At 43.1% G+C, this 17,670-nt stretch overlaps 2 protein-coding genes across 2 annotated transcripts in view; one reads left to right on the top strand and one right to left on the bottom strand.

The window, feature by feature from the left end:
- Positions 1-16,099, bottom strand: part of LOC126195256 (juvenile hormone epoxide hydrolase 1-like) — a 53,443-nt gene extending 37,344 nt beyond the window's left edge. Inside the window, exon 1 of the mRNA XM_049933785.1 lies at positions 15,955-16,099. The gene's annotated coding sequence lies outside the window, so the exon portion shown is untranslated. The remainder of the gene's footprint in view (positions 1-15,954) is intronic.
- An 829-nt stretch (positions 16,100-16,928) lies between these two features.
- Positions 16,929-17,670, top strand: part of LOC126195200 (protein furry) — a 1,217,589-nt gene continuing 1,216,847 nt past the window's right edge. Inside the window, exon 1 of the mRNA XM_049933718.1 lies at positions 16,929-16,991. The gene's annotated coding sequence lies outside the window, so the exon portion shown is untranslated. The remainder of the gene's footprint in view (positions 16,992-17,670) is intronic.

Genomic DNA, 17,670 nt, shown 5'->3' with positions numbered 1-17,670 from the left:
GTGGTTCTAAGTCTAGGGGACTGATGACCTCAGATGTTAAGTCCCATAGTGCTTAGAGCCATTTGAACCATTTTTATAGCGCACTCTGTTGAGAAACAAAAATATCCAGGAGCTTGATAGGGAAGTCATCTCTCAGGCAGTTGTCTCTCTGATCGTTTACTCGTAACCTTTGGATGAGCCCGTGGGCTAGTGGTAATCGTAGCGAATTCTAAACTTAGCGTCGGCACGGTAGCTCGGCGTGTTCGGTCAGAGGGCTGCGTGCTCTCTGTAATAAAAAAACTGAGTCAAGGAATCAACAACCAACTTGAACGGATGTCTTGTGACGTCCGCCCAGACCAAACGCAACGAACTATATCGAACAAAATGAAAAAAAAATTAAAAAATGGTAAGGCGACCGCTCGCGATAAGCGGAAATTCCGAGTTAGAGTCCTGCTCCAGCACAAATTTTCATTGTCATTCCATTCTACAGCTGATTGTTGTCATTAATCGCAATTGCGAATACATTTCATGTATTTCATTACGGCTGTAGTCGCCGCAGTGCCTGTTCCTTTCCACATGCATGCATGTCCGAAGGAACTTCCCATCATAATCAGAATAACAAGGCGCTGCAATATCCTATCACAAATATACAACTTACATCGTCCATTCATGCTTATCAACATTCTGCATTTTTTACTATAAACTACTTCGCTCACATTACTGTTTGTACTGATTACGCTTGTAAAGCTCGGTTCTATATAGTGCAGCTAATATTCTAAAAGTTGTACTTTACTGTTTTCATGAAATTGTATCAGATACGAGGGTAATCCCAAAAGTAAGGTCTCCTATTTTGTTATAAATACGGAACTCTGTGTGGCAGTTCGTCACACTGTTATGAAGAGTGCTTCCCGCGCTGTGTGTAAACATGCGCACGCCACGATGTGCTCAGTCTTGGCAGCCGTTGAGAATGGAGCTCCCGTTGAATGTTATTGCGAATTGCGGGCAGTTATTTGGTTTTTGAACTGCGCCGATTGAAATCCATCGCCAATTGACGGAAGTGTATGGTGAGTAGTGCATGGATGTCAAAAATTTTCGTAAGTGGTGTAGAGTGTTTGCAGCTGGTCGGACCGAAATTCACGACGAACAAAGGAGCGAGAGACCGTCAGTTTCTGAGGAGAAAGTGTTGAAGGTTGAGCAAAGCATGCGTGAAGATCGGCGGATCACCCTGGATGATCTCTGCACGTTGGTTCCTGACAAGGGAACCTCCCCATCGCACCCCCCTCAGATTTAGTTATAAGTTGGCACAGTGGATAGGCCTTGAAAAACTGACCACAGATCAATCGAGAAAACAGGAAGAAGTTGGGTGGAACTATGAAAAAAATAAGCAAAATATACCAATTGAGTAGTCCATGCACAAGATATGCAACATCAAGGATAACGTGAGCTCAGGAGCGCCGTGGTCCCGTGGTTAGCGTGAGCAGCTGCGAAACGAAAGGTCCTTGGTTCAAGTTTTCCCTCGAGTGAAAAGTTTACTTTCTTCATTTTTGCAGAGTTATGATCTGTCGGTTCGTTCATTGACGTCTCTGTTCACTGTAATAAGTTTAGTGTCTGTGTTTTGCGCCCGCACCGCAAAACCGTGCGATTAGTAGACGAAAGGACGTGCCTCTCCAACGGGAACCGAAAACATTTGATCGCAAGGTCATAGGTCAACCGACTCCTCCACAGGAAAACACGTCTGAAATATTCTATACGACACTGGTGACGGCATGTGCGTCACATGACAGGAATATGTTGTCGACCCACCTAACCAGTACACTTGGCGAATGGGTAAAAAGATTCTTCTACCTTGCCCGATTTAGGTTTTCTTCTGGATGTGATAATCACTCCCAAAAAAGTGATGAAAACACAAGAGTTTGTCACATAAACTGCAACAAATGAATGCAATAGTTTCACAGTCGCACAGTTTTCCCTGTTGTCTGTCAAAACATATGTTTTTAACGTTTTCAATTTTTTCCGTGTGTAGACCGTCAAATCCTGCATATGTCCAAGCAAATCTGAACATGTCCTGGAATTTTGGAGAGCTAAGTTGGTTATGTGTGAGTGCCTGAACTTTGATAATTGTCTGAAAATAAAAAATTAAACTTGTCACTCGAGGGAGGACTTGAACCAAGGCCCTCTCATTCCGCAGCTGCTCACGCTAACCACGAGACCACGGCGCTCCTGAGCTCATAGTTCCATTGATATTGCTTAACTTGCACATGGACTACTCAGTTTGTATATTTTGCTTATTTTTTACATAGTTCCACACAACTTCTTCCTGTTTTCTCAATTGATCTGTGTTCAGTTTTTCAAGGCCTATCCACTGTGCCAACTTATAACTAAATCTGAGGGGGGTGCGGTGGGGAGGTTCCCTTGTGAGGTTTGCCGAAGCACAGCTCACAGAATTTTAACGGAAACATTGAACTACCGGAAGGTGTGCGCAAGATGGGTGCCACGCATGCTGACTGAGGACCACATGCGGCAATGAGTTGATGCTTCCAGCCCATTTCTTCACCGCCTTGCAGCCAAACAGGACAACTTTTTTGGACTACTGTCATGGGTGTGAAAACCTGGCATACCACTTTAGACCTGAGACCGAGGAACAATCACGCCAGTGGCGGCATCCTTCTTCCCAGCGTGGCGGCGAACTGGTATGACATGGACATACAAAAACTGCCACAGCTTCTACAAAAATGCATCGACAGAAATGGTGATTATGTCGAAAAATAGCTAAATGTTCAAGCTGAAAACTGATGTAAGCCATTTTATAAATAAACAGGTCTATGTACTTATAAAAAAATAGGAGACCTTACTTTTGGTATTGCCCTCATATATGAGAGGACTTCAAAAGCGATTTACACGTCATTATGGCAGGTCAAGAAGATTTTATAAAAGGCTGCACTGCGCTTCAAAGAAACACAGATAATGACAATATATAACGACATAATTTTTCAACATAGCCGCAAAGTCTCTGTAAACAACGGTCGGAAGGTTCTATCAATTGTTTGGTTCTCAGTGATAGAAATCCGCTCCTTGATCATGGAGCCATCCGAGAACTGCTGTGTGAACGACCTCGTCGCTGGAAAATCGGTTTCCCTCCAGATGTTCTTTCAGCTTGTCAAAAAGATTGAAATCGCATGGTGCAAGATCCGGACAATGCTTCCAAACCTCCCACTGGCAGTGTCGACGCATAGCTCGTCTTGTGCGAGCTGCACGGCCTGCTGCATTAACGTGCAGGAGACCAATGCCCTAACTTAATATTCCACGTATCTTGTTCTTTATGGCGTTGTGCAGCGATGCCCATGCTGTGCAATACGAATCGCAATTAATGGTTGTGCCCTTTGGCTTAAAATCTGTGTACACAACTCCACAGTGGGAGAAAACTGTGGCCGTGACCTCCTCTGCTAATGGCGCAAGTTTGTAGTTCTTCTGCGGAAACGAGGAGGTGTGTGTATGTAACACAGAAGCTCTCTTTGTTGCAGGTGTGAGATGAAGGAACCAAGCCTCATCGCCCTTAATACTGCAGCTTGGTAAATGATTGGCTTCCACAGAGTAACGTTCAAAGAAGTCCTGAGACGCTATAAACCTTGCGCCATTGTGTGCAGGCGACAGTGATCGCGGAACACCACGTCAGCACAATTTCCGATACTCGAGACGATTTCTGACAGTGGAGTGAGCGCTTGCTGTCGCCATGTGCATCTGTTGAGCGATGTCTGCGATAGCCACTCTATGATGGCTGCGAATCAGTTCCTCGATTGCCTGGACACAGTCGTCTGTGGTCGATATCTATGGCCTTCCTTCCCTATCAGCATCCTCCACGGCTATGCAGTACTGGTCAAGTTACTAGCACGATTTCCCTACGGCTGGACGCGACATCTCATTCGTGCCCATATACCGCCATTATTTCACAGTGCGTGTGTTCAGTTTAGGCTTTTTGCCCATAAGAATCGTACTTTAACTTTGTAGTACATTTCTTGTTCGTGTGCCATTGCAGCCGCACAATGATGGCCTGGTATAGGTACCGCAGCAGAACTGTCAGCAGGAAACAGGGAACACGCACTCTCTTATGATCTTAGCGTGGGACGCCGGCTGCTGTGGCTGAGCGGTTCTAGGCGCTTCAGTCCGGAACCGCGCGACTGCTACGGTCGCAGGTTCGAATCCTGACTCCGGCATGGATGTGTGTGATGTCCTTAGGTTAGTTAGGTTTAAGTAGTTCTAAGTTCTAGGGTACCGATGACCTCAGATGTCAAGTCTCATAGTGTTCAGAGCCATTTGAATCATTTTTAGCGTGGGACGACGTACGTAACTTAATTTTTGAAATTGCGTCGTATAAACAAAGTTCGTGTATTTTCCAGGCTGTCTTCTTCTTCTTCTTCTTCTTCTTCTTCTTCTTCTTCTTCAAGTGTTCAGAATTTACCCGTTACGTCCTCTTCTTCAGTGCTTATGTATTCTGTGGTAAGTTACTATCTGAGCACTCTCTTTCGCCGTCTACCCATTGATCCTTTCCATATTAGTCGAAAATTCACTACTATTTTAGACATTCTGCACTGTCAGAAGAATAGTACACCTGGAAAGACGACATTGATTTTGATCTGATGACGGCATATACCATCTAGGGGATAGAAGCTCTACTGATAATGGTTTCAACGTCGTCCGCCTACATACAGCATCGTGACATAGCAACCAGAGCGCCATCTGTGTCTATGATTTAATAAGGAATGCTCGCAGCGAGAAGGCTCAGTGCGCTGCAAGTAAGGGCCTTCTTACACTCTGCCGCCAGGCGGCGCAGCCAGCCACGCCATCGGAGGCGCTGCTCCTATTTCACTAGGCCGCCAGCGGCGCAACAATCACTTGTTCGGGCTACGGTAGTTCGGCAGTTCCCGCTAGTCGAGCAGTCTGTTTTCCTCGCACTCCTTTCTGCGCACTATTTCATTTGCTCCAGTATGTCTAGTAAACTGCAGTATGTCACTGTGGAAAAGAGTCAAAGTATAGACACAGCAAAAGGGAAAAACATGAAGCTGGAAGAAGCACTGAAAGAATGCCAGAAGTTATTGGACACACAAGTGAACACCGAAGATTTCATTTGTGCAGTTGAACAACATCTCGCAATTTGGGACACCAGTTCTGAAGCTTACAGTAATAAGCAATTAAAATAAATGCTTGTAATGAAATTATTTGTCCACTCCTACGGATTTTGAGCAGTGGTCCTTCGTTGAGAGGAATAACCTTTTGTAAGTATTTAAGCACGGCTGCAAAATACTAACGCGAATTCTTTACAGACGCATGGAAAAACTGGTAAAAGCCGAACTCGCGGAAGATAGTTTGGATTCCGTAGAAATATTGGAACACGTGAGGCAATACTGACCCTACGACTTATCTTAGCCGGCCGGAGTGGCCGTGCGGTTCTAGGCGCTGCAGTCTGGAGCCGAGCGACCGCTACGGTCGCAGGTTCGAATCCTGCCTGGGGCATGGATGTGTGTGCTGTCCTTAGGTTAGTTAGGTTTAATTAGTTCTTAGTTCTAGGCGACTGATGACCTCAGAAGTTAAGTACCATAGTGCTCAGAGCCATTTGAACCATTTTGAACGACTTATCTTAGAAAATAGGTTAAGGAAAGACAGACCTACGTTTCTAGTATTTGTAGACTTAGAGAAAGCTTATGACAATGTTGACTAGAATACTCTCTTCAAAATCCAAAGGTGCCAGGGGTAAAATACAGGGAGCGAAAGGCTATTTACAATTTGTACAGAAACCAGATGGCAGTTATAAGAGTCGAGGGACATGAAAGGGAAGCAGTGGTTGGGAAGGGAGTGAGACAGGGTTGTAGCCTCTCCCCGATATTATTCAATCTGTATATTGAGCAAGCAGTAAAGGAAACAAAAGGAAAGTTCGGAGTAGGTATTAAAATCCACGGAGAAGAAATAAAAACTTTGAGGTTTGCTGACTACATTGTAGTTCTGTCAGAGACAGCAAAGGACTTGGAAGAGCAGTTGAACGGAATGGACAGTGTCTTGAAAGGAGGATATAAGATGAACAGCAACAAAAGCAAAACGAGAATATTGGAATGTAGTCGAATTAAGTCGGGTGATGCTGATGGAATTAGATTAGGAAATGAGACACTTAAAGTAGTAAAGGAGTTTTGCTATTTGGGGAGCAAAATATCTGATGATGGTCGAAGTAGAGAGGATATAAAATGTAGACTGGCAATGGCAAGGAAAGCGTTTCTGAAGAAGAGAAATTTGTTAACATCGAGTATAGATTTAAGTGTCAGGAAGTCATTTCTCAAAGTATATGTATGGAGTGTAGCCATGTATGGGAGTGAAACATGGACGATAAATAGTTTGGACAAGAAGAGAATAGAAGCTTTCGAAATGTGGTGCTACAGAAGAATGCTGAAGATTAGATGGGTAGATCACATAACTAATGAGGAGGTATTGAATAGAATTGGGGAGAAGAGGAGTTTGTGGCACAACTTGACTAGAAGGAGGGATCGGTTGGTAGGACATGTTCTGAGGCATCAAGGGATCACCAATTTAGTACTGTAGGGCAGCGTGGAGGGTAAAAATCGTAGATGGAGACCAAGAGATGACACTAAGCAGATTCAGAAAGATGTAGGTTGCAGTAGGTACTGGGAGATGATGAAGCTTGCACAGGATAGAGTAGCATGGAGAGCTGCGTCAAACCAGTCTCAGGACTGAATACCACAACACCAATAAGCACGATATAGACATTCGTAGGTAGTTAAAAAACTTACTGTCGTCTAAATATAGTTCATCAAAAAGAATATAATACAACCCTTTAGATTCTCTTAACGATAGCATAGGGTGTACATGCATCTTCCTCTCCCCTTCGCCTTCTCCTCTTTATTAAAAGCGCTAGGAGGAGCATGAATGTATAGTTGTCCGACATGTTCCCTCGTCACTAGTGCACAGCGAACTGACAACGTGGTGGCAGCACTGGCTGCGCCGCCTGTCGTGCCAGTATAATAGGCTCCGTTTGACACAATGCCCCGCCAAGACTCTACGCCACCAGTGGCGACCAACGTTGTGGCAGGGCAAGGCAGCCAGTTGGCAGGCAGCTTCTGGCGGCGCCACTGGCTGCCCTAGTCTAATGAGGTCCATAACAATGTATTCCCAATTACGAGCAGCGCCACTGGTTGCGTGGCAGCTGTGCTGCATGGCGGCCAAGTGTAATAAGGGCCTAAGTGAAGCAAGTGGGCAACCATGACATGGAGGCGCACTCTTGCTTCCTACAGCCACTGAGCAAGTTTGAAAGAAGTCAAATTGTGGCCTTCTGAGTGTCATGGTAGTCATTTCGGAGAACTACCACACAAGTTGAATGTGCTGCGTCAGTTATTCAACGATGCTGGGCGTCAGTGGTCACGTAAACTTTCTGGCACCTGTAGACGAGGTTATGGACGTTGACACAGCACAGACGCCCGCCAGGATCGTCATTCTGTAAGGGCAGCTGTGATCCGGCACAGGTAAGAGGGCTTGTGAGCCCAGACGAGTCGACAAGAACGGTTCCAAACCAGTTATTAGCAGTGGGACTATAGGCGCAAACACACTCACGTCACAGTATCGACGTGCACAGCTAGACTGGTGCCTTCAGAATGGCGCGCCTCGGTCTTCAGCGAAGAAAACAAATGCGGCCTGCACGGAAGTGATGGCCGTTTGCGCGAACGACGTAGGCCGTGTGAGCACTGTCTCGTAGAGTGCTTTCGTCTAAGACATACTGGCCCCACACCACGCCTTACGGTCTGGAGTGCGACAAGCTACGACTCTCGTTCACCTTTGGTGTTTTTGAATGGGACGCTAATCAGCGCTCGGTAAGTGAAGAACGTTGCTAGGCCCTTTCGTGCAAAAGAAAGATGATTAGTTGTTCCAACAGGAAACGCTCGCCCACACACTGGCCGTAAAACTCAATGATATGTGGAAGACGTGCAGCAACTTCCTTGGCCAGCACGATCTTCAGATTTGTCTCCAGTCGAGCACGTGTGGGGTACGATGGGACGAGAAGCGAATCTTGCGTATCGTCGACCAACAAATCTTACAGAACTACGTGAACAGATCGAGCAGGCGTGGCACAACGTATCCTATGACAATATTCGCCAACTGTACGATAGACTGGATGCCAGATTCAGCACCTGCTTTGCAGCCCATGGAGGCTACATCACGTATAAATACGCGTGTTGCAGCATGCTTGGATACCTGGTGCTCAGAACCGCTTGTGCTGCTGATCAGTAAATACAATCATTTCACGTACTCCGTAGGCACTGTTGCAACAATAAATCTCGAGTTAATTGGAAACCTCTAAAAGCGTGCACTAATCTTTTTCCAGTAATGTATTTTCATTTATTTTTGTGACATGTCCTCGCCACATATTCCTATACTACATCTGTTCATTTGTGCTTTTAAGTCCCAGTTCCTGTCTGGTTGTTCTACTCCTTATACAACAGCAGACAGTTACTTGATCATCTTAAAAATCTCATTTTCGTAACTTGTGTTGTTCGTTCATTTCCAGCTGTTATTATCCAAGTCTCACTGCAATACAGATATAATATTACCATGGTTTTGTAGAACTTTGTGAGGCTTTATTTCCTTGCCTTTTTGTTCACTGTTCCGTACATGGCACCGTTAATATAGGTGAATCTCATTTTTTTAGTACGGCATTTCCCACGAATTTGAATTTATTGACTTTCGCTATTTTATAATCGTTTAACACAATTTTGTTTGGAACCGGATTTGAGCTTTAAAAACCTTGAATTTTGTTGTTTTTCGTCGAGGTTTTTGAGTTATGGTTCTCGACAATATTATATAAAATTTATAAATAGTGTTTTGATGGATGACCTCACTGTCACCTATAAGAAGTTGGTGATCAATAAAGAGTGTTGTCATTAGCTAATTTCTCTGGTGAAAATTAAGTGTGTAAAACTGTGTCAGTACAGTACCAGAACAATATAATATAATTTTTTTCACCAATTGTGAAGCAGATTATAAATGAATATTTGCATTGAGTGCTGCGGTTCCGAATCTGAATCTCACTTCGGGTTACCGCTGCCCTGCACAGTGTCTAACTGGCTATAGCATGAGGTATCGAAGTCACGTTCGCGAGGTACGCTTCGTAGACAGCCAGCTACGCATTTGTGAATAGTATCTGCGCGAATACTGCTAAAACGAGACATTCCTGCGCCTATCCGGAACCAGCTGCGGTCGCTTCCGCACATTTCCGTCATCACTATACGAGTCGTGGCAGTTCTTCGTTTCTCGTAGTTTTATCGGTAATTCTGCAGTCATAAGTTCAGCATTAATATCCGAAATGTAAACAGTTGAAGATCCAATTCCGTCTTCGAAAAGATAGAAGTTGATGTTCACGTATTGAGGACAAGGTGGCACCTGCTCGTGATAAAGAGACTGATTTGTGTGTTCGTGTTGGATTCATGATGTGTTGAAAACGCTTGCAAGTATGTATCTTCAGTTCTTCACACGGTGTAAAACATTCGGCGAATCACAGGTTTGAAAGTTGGGCTGAAACAGCAGTAGCGGTAGTACAAGGTAAGTTGATATTTCATAGTGTCTTCAAGGAATACATCCGTTAGGGTAAAGAATATTGCACTCTGCGCAGTAACTGCGTTTTTTTTTTTTTTTTCTTCTTCTCATACCTACAGACGTACCATAGCACCACCTGAAGCGAAATTCTGTCTAACCTTGTGCGTGAGACTTGCGACCATTCGAAGCACTCGAGGGAAGAGAACTGATAAACAAGGCACAGGACGAAGTAAATAGCTGTGCTGCTTCTGTAAGTCCTGTGCAGCGAAATTGCTGCCTATCCCATAGCAGTGACTATGACACTGCGTGGGTAGTACAGCGGTGCTCCGCACATAGTCTAGCACTGTCGCACAAGAGCGCCGAAGCTGGAAACTTGCCAGCGCTCTGCTCAGTGGCGACCATGGGGGTTGTATTGTCTGCCGTCTTGTACGAAACCTTAATCCTTCGACGGCGGCAACGATGCGGCACGTTAACTGCATGGTCATGGAAAAACATCGATTCGTGACTGTCCTTTAGTGTGTCTTTCGAATTACGAACACGTTCTCCGTAAATAATGATGTACAAAGAAAGACGTATGGTCGAGTAGTTTAGAGGCCCTACTCGGAACAAATTCTTTTCACCTTGTGGAACGCCAGTCTTTGCGTGCAGAACTCGGCCGATTTCGTGGCGGTACTTAAGGGCATACAACTACAGGGTGGGTGACCTGCTTGTGAGCTTCGACGTTACATTTATCTTGATAAAAGTGCCCTTTCGAGACTCATTTGCATTCCTGGCGCATCTGAACATGCACTTACCACCACCTGCTTCAAGTGCAAAAATGGCTCTGAGCACTATGGACTTAACAGCTGACGTCATCAGTCCCTAGAACTTAGAACTACTTAAACCTAACTAACCTAAGGACATCACACACATCCATACCCGAGGCAGGATTCGAACCTGCGACCGTAGCGGTCGCGCTGTTCCAGACTGAAGCGCCTAGAACCGCTCGGCCGCTCCGGCCGGCGCTTCAAGTGCAACAGGAAATTTTATTAACAAATAGATGGAGTCGCCATGGGATCTGCCATGGTCCCTGGAATTGAAAATCTATGCATGGCACACTTCCCACTGCCTGCTTAAAACACAAGCACTTATACCACTATGTCGCGACACATTTTGCGAAGTTGGAGCGTGGCAGAGATACTCCGAATCAGTTTCTGCATTACATAAACAGCATCCATCAAAACATGACATTCACTATGGAAATGGGCGCAGCGAAGTCCAGATTAGAAGTACGTTTGAGGAAAGAAGATGCAATAAACCAGGAAGAGGCGGAAGGAGACCAAGAGACTCAGGGACGTTCTCGGCCTACACCGCGAAGCTGTTTGGCAAACGCGATCTCGAAACCGTCTTCAGATCTCCACTGAAGACGACAGATATCCTCGACTCCGCGGACGACCCACCATGGGAAATTGGCATTCATGTGAATGTGGACGTCAATACGTCGAGCAGAGGCTGCGATGTATCTCCAAACACTGCGAAGAACACGTCAGGTGTGTACGTCTGTGCACACAGATAAATCAACGAGTTCAGGGCACACCCTAAATGAACATAGTTCGATTTTAAGAACACACGTTCCTACGACAACGAACGGCTATTGTTAAAGCATATTAAAGGAGTCTATAGAAATTGGTAGCCAATAGAATCTTGCCAATAGGGACGAAGGTTATCAAGTAAGATCGGCCTGCACTCCTACATAGCAGCTATACGCCGAGAACACGCCCAGCTATGGCTAGAGAGCGAGAGGGTGCTCAGTGCCTACGCGGAAATTCGAAAGCAGCCTTGTACCCTTCCCTGCCTCCCTCAGGTTCACCATAGATCACACGAGACCCTGTCACATGCAGATGCATCCGCCCACTCATAAAGTATAAAGAGATCCACAATATCTCGACACTTCGTCAAAAGATGATTAGTACAACATCATTGTAACACTGCCACCCGGCTGGAGACCCCGAGAGCTTTTCATCAACAATTCTTTCAAAGTTTTCAGTTAGCATACTTATGAAAACACTGCACGGAAATAAGAAAATACGCACAGAGATTGTCTTACACCGCAGAGCTATGAAAGACCAAATAATTTTTTTTCCAAACATTATATGACAAATACGTTCGAAAGGGCGGAGTTCTAAGAAATGGGAAATAGCGCAGAAATCCGTGTCGCTCGATGGACTAAAACTGCCATTTCGTGATTGAAGCAACGCAAGGAAACCAGTTGTTACGGCCACTTTCGCACCGAACCACAGTACCATTCCAGCATTCTTGACTTCCGCGACGAACACTACTCGCCTTCCCGACACAAACTTCCAACACTGCAGAATGTCCGTTGCGAAAGCAAAAAAGGCGGAAATTAAATAGCTAGAAACCCTTCGACTGCACTGCCAACATTCAAAATGGATTTGCAGCACTTTAAAGATTCACGACGTATGTTCCAAGTTAACAAGTAGAATGTTGCCAAACAGCAAAGATCTCTAACAAAGCACAAGCGGAAGCACAAAGTGTTTACATGCAGCTTCTTCAGAACAGGCGAATTGGTTTTACTCTACTTTATAATCTGGTATCTTGCTTCCGCTACTAATGTTTATAAGGAGACTAACTATCCGGGGGAAACTACTTTTAACTGAACTGATGTAGAAAAATACCAAGATTACAAGCGAGAAATTTGTTTATAATACGGGCTTCATTCTGACACGCGATAGAGCAAGTTTGGGCCGCTTTTCAATGCGTATTAAGAAATGATCGCAAAACGAGATTTCATGTACGAAGAGCGCAATGCTGGTGGTGGTTAAGGAACTGCGTCATCATCAGTTTCTTCGATCGCATTACGTTCAGTTGATGGTGCAAAGCGAGAGTAAGATTATTTGTTGTGGCAAAATGTTGAACTTTCACCAAGTACGGCAGTGTGTAGGATGTCTAAATTACTTTGCTAGTAAGGGCACAGGCAAGACGGGGGTGGAGGCTCCACCGGGCTGCCGGCGAGACGAACTCCCTCCACCCCCGCCTAAGCACGCCATTAAAGTAAGATATCTAATGATTGGTAGTGATAGAGAAAATGAAAGGGGCTATTCATAATTAAGAAGGTTGCGAGAAAGTTAAGACTATTTGTGTAGGAATGGCAGAGGCCCCATCTGGCAGTCACTGCCGGCCAGAGTGGCCGTGCGGTTCTAGGCGCTACTGTCTGGAGCCGAGCGAACCGCTACGGTCGCAGGTTCGAATCCTGCCTCGGGCATGGACGTGTGTGATGCCCTTAGGTTAGTTAGGTTTAATTAGTTCTAAGTCCTAGGCGACTGATGACCTGAGATGTTAAGTCCCATAGTGCTCAGAGCCATTTGAACCATTTAAAAAGAAGATACATAGACGAACTGCTGAAGGCATCACAGAACATAAAAGTCCTTCGTGTGTGTTTGCTCTTAGTTTGGTAATACTTAACCCATGAACATTTGCAGTAAAAATCTGCTGTATTCTTATGATCTGTCACAGTTCCAAACCTGATGTCAACATTTTTCGAAGTGCCAAGTCGTAAATGTTACATTGTTTACCACATTTGTTAATTAAAATGGCTGGGACGTCAGTCTTGAGTGAAGGTATCTCATTTGAGATGGCTGATATAACAATTAGTTATTTCCACATGTGTGGAACTACGACTAAAGGAGCACAGTCACATTAGGAATAGGCTTGTGGAATTCAGTTTCCGAGCATTGTACCGAATCGCGGTTTCCCCATTACTTTACTGGGTCAGCCACGCAACACAGATCATAATTTTAATCTCATCGTGACTTAAGCAAGATAAGACTTTGCTTAATCATCAAACTTTACTCACGTAATCTCTCTAGCTTTCTTGCTAAATCAGGAAACCGTCCGAGATATGATTCTGTTGCATAACCCGGCCTTCGCTCAGATTAGTTGTGTTTATACATTTTCAAGCAGGAGGAAAGCAATATTGTCCAAGCGTATATCAGCATCTGAACATACAATAACAGTACTTTATTTGAAAATGAGTCAACCAGTAAAAAAAAAAAAAAAAAAAAAAAAAAAAAAAAAAAAAAAAACGAGCTTTTCATAACAATTCTATAAGTTCGTCTGGACGGCCGAGAACATTATCTTAATATTTGATTGTCGCAATTTTTATACGTGCCGGATTCGAAAGAATTGTGTGCCAGAGAACACTATTCTGACAGTCGAAACTGTTTAGAACGTCTTATACCGTTTCTCTCATCCGTTTCGTGAGTTCCGACAGAAAAATCAATACGTACCAGACACGGGATCACAGTGAAGTCGTGTAAATGCTAGCAACACTTAACAGCAGTCAAAAGCAGTGACGTATTCCTTTTGCAGCTGACCGAGCGATGTGGAGCAGTGGTAAGACAATGGGTGCACATTCGGGAAGATGCCTGTGCAAATCTACGTCCGGCCATCCGGCTGTAGGCTTTCCGTGGTTTCGCGTACGGCAAATCATATGATGGTTCGTTTGATAAAGACTTTGCCAAATTCATTCCCCCACCCTTACCAATCCAAGTATGTGCTCCTTCTCTAGTTACCTTTGTTGTCGATTGTGTTGCATTCTACGTCTTTTCATGCTATGCAACCAAAAACTCAATTTCATCCCGTAAAAGCTAGACAGGCGAATGACGCACAATCGTGATCAGAATATATTTTCCTGTAGGAACTGGTGAACAGGAACTTATTGGATTGTAGCGACTTTATCTAAATATTTATTGGAAAAGGGTTATTTTTAAAAAAAATTGTGTCAATGTCTTATGGGACCAAACTGCAGAGGTCATCGGTCCCTAAGCCTACACACTACTTAATCTAACTTAAACTAACACTATGCACAACACACACACACCCATGCCTAAGAGAGGACTCTAACCACTGGCGGGGGTGGGGGTGGGGGTGGGGGGGGGGGGGGGAAGCCGCACGGACCGAAACGTATGTAGAGATCATGGCTGTTAATGTATAACATTTTGTTCTCCAGTTCGCCTCAATTCGCCACCAAACTAAACCAAAACTGTGATATCCCGATTTATAAGAGCGCCACGACAGACTCATTGTTATTTATAATTGAAAAGTTTATTGGGATTTTTAATACCTCAAGCCGCATAACTATATGTATAAAATGAAGCAAATTATTTGCTGCTTGAAGTCACATTTATTGCCTTGAGATTTTTTAACGCGCAAGTGCGACGAAGACGCTTCAGCGTTTCGTTTGTGCTGTGTCACGCTGCAACATGGAATTTACTTTGCAGTTGCCCGTTACCGGTGTCGATTTGGTGTGCTATTTCCATGCCTTAAAATCTGATGAGACAAACTGTATTCCAGCAATCTTTGTATGTGAACTAAAATGCGCAGGTACGATACCTACTTATTTAGTGCGACACAGTTTGTCTCTATTTTACGCAAATTAATTATTTCAGAAGATCAATAAAGTTCTATCGATAGTTAACACGTTAGCAAGTGCCCAGACACCTGACTGACAGCTTACTGCTCCCAGATTTTAGTTTCTTTTGCCGTCCTAGAAGCAGTTTTCGATGAGGACTTTAAGTACTGCCGTTTTTATCCATCCAAGTACAGTATGTAATAAATATTCGTACTGAAAAACGAACGGCAGCAGAAAGCGACATTTTTTCCACATGATTTTGAGATCTGAATGAAGAAAACCATAGTCGACAGGGTAATAGTGATTCTCATGTACGCAATTTTCATCATATTAGACACGCTTTTCGGTAGTTGCGGAAAAAAGCTTTTAATCCGATCCCGTAAAGAAGTATGCGTTGGAAGAAAACTAAGCAAAATATTTATTACTGAAAATCGTTCGTAGCTGCTGTCCGGAAACCTTTTTAGTCCACGCTACCGGTATCAAACCCACACGCAATCACCGTTATAGCAACCGAGTCAGCGTGAAACGCTAATAAGGGAAGACCTGTTTACGTTCACAGTTATCATTTCTTCCGAATGTTAGCCTAGAATAAAGCTGAATTTTTACTCTTGTGAAGTGGCGACAAATATTCAGTCAGCTATAAATAACCGTAAGCCTTTCGATAAAAAATAATCTTTTAGAGACACTTTCGAAAGATTGTGTCTACGTTTTATTTTATTATTGCTGAAGCCAGGACATTCACAGGTGTCACTCTAGTTATTTTGTAGTTGTATACGTCATCTTCTCAAGAACTACAGCAAGAATAGCGTATGAAAGTTAAATTCACAGTTCAAGAAGATCTATAATTTGTTTCTCTAAATACATGAGGGATATGTTAAAACGCACAGTAAAGTTGCAAAGGAAACACGAGCCATTTATTTTTCTCCGTTAAACACATTCTTAGCTTCAACATAAGCAGACTATATGTAATCTCTTCTTACCCGTAATCGATATAACGAGTACTGCTCTGCTATTACGCCACCCCTCTTGATGGCTGTCACGTTACTAGCAAGTAGTCGCTGCTCCCAACTTCGTTTTGTAAATACGCGGAGGACCACCGCCTACTACTTGCACCATTGATCGACTATCAGCTTTATATAATCGACTTCTACATCGACTAAGTTACCAATGAATATCGACTGCAGTGCACGGTATTTCGGATTTTTGATATCGAATACGCTTGATTAATATTAAATACTGACTGAAACTTGAAAGACACCTGTATCCACATCTTCTCAACATGAACCGTGTTTTATGGAAGATTGATAAAAAGCTAAGTTCAAGTTTTCTATTGTTACATGTACATATTTGCAGATGACAATGAACAAATCTAAACTCCTGAAAGCCGCATTTAATTAAATCTCTCCCTCCTTCTCTACCCGTGCCCACCATCAGTCACCTTAAAAATCACGAGAAAACTTTTAACTAGATTTCAAAGAACTAGCAAAGTTGTTCATAAAAGTTTAGTACCTAGAGAAATATTTGGTGAATTTGTATGCTAGATTTCTTTAAATACAATATTTCTCGGACATATTTCGAACGTCATGAATAAAATAAGCAATGAGATTATTATATAGTTTCGTAACAAGTTTTCAAATGAATAGATATTTTTTGCGTCATCTAATATTTTAAATTCTGTACAAATTTAAGGAAATAAGTGTAATCTTATCCTTATTTTCTACTTGCAGAGTAATTTTTATATATTATTGCTTTTATAACGATATTTTTGCTGTAGAACTGGGTCTCTAAGTAGGAACGAATTAGAATATCTTGTTTAAACTAAAGGGATAGAGAATCGACGCGTGATATTGAATGTAGACGAATTATTACGCCGTCACGTTGGCGATTCTTGCACGCTTCTTGTTTATTTTCCTTCGACCATAGAAGTTATTTTCCCACATGTGCATCTTTGCGAGTTGCGTCAAAGATAATACTATGTTGTATGTTTACATTCTGCTGCGGAGGGTACTGTCAATCGGTATGAAGCTTTTGCTTTTTTCAGGAAATATGAAAATGATTTTAATTGTATTTGAAAGAAATGAAGACAACATTGACATTCATAAAAGTTAAGTCTTCACGAACGAATAATAGGGACGGCTGCCAATCAGAATCCTCCCCTGTATTCTGCTTGATACCGAACGCACCCAACTGCAATCTTTCGTTGTTTTTATTCAAATAACTCCATACATTACCAGTCATTATTACTGATGTAGTGTTTTTGAACTGGTACGTTTTTACAGAAACCCTTCGTCACGACAGTTTCTTGAGCTACAAACGTTTTAATGTTTACATGTAGATCTCAACTGATTCAAATTTTGTTAAGTAGCGCTTTTACATTAAAAAAAAATGGTTTTAAGAAGGCTTATATCAAAGTGACTGACTTAATCATTGTTGAGTTTGATGTTTATTAAATGGAAAGTACTCTTTTACGTTAACATACCCCTTCGTTATCCCTTAGTGTACCAGTGAACTTCATGCTCTGTAATTTAAATTGTGAAAAAAATTTCAATTACTGTGTGTGTTTTACTGTGGTAATATCTATCAAGAGACCTGTTTAGATGCCTATGGAAACGATGTCGTGTTTGAGCCTTAAATCGCACCTGCAGTAAAACCCATTTAATATTAGTACATTGTTGTTGCTCACATATTAAAATAGA

Source organism: Schistocerca nitens, chromosome 1 (genome assembly GCF_023898315.1).
Source record: "Schistocerca nitens isolate TAMUIC-IGC-003100 chromosome 1, iqSchNite1.1, whole genome shotgun sequence".
NCBI classification, from domain to species: Eukaryota; Metazoa; Arthropoda; class Insecta; order Orthoptera; family Acrididae; genus Schistocerca; species Schistocerca nitens.
This window is presented reverse-complemented; position numbering and strand designations above follow the sequence as displayed.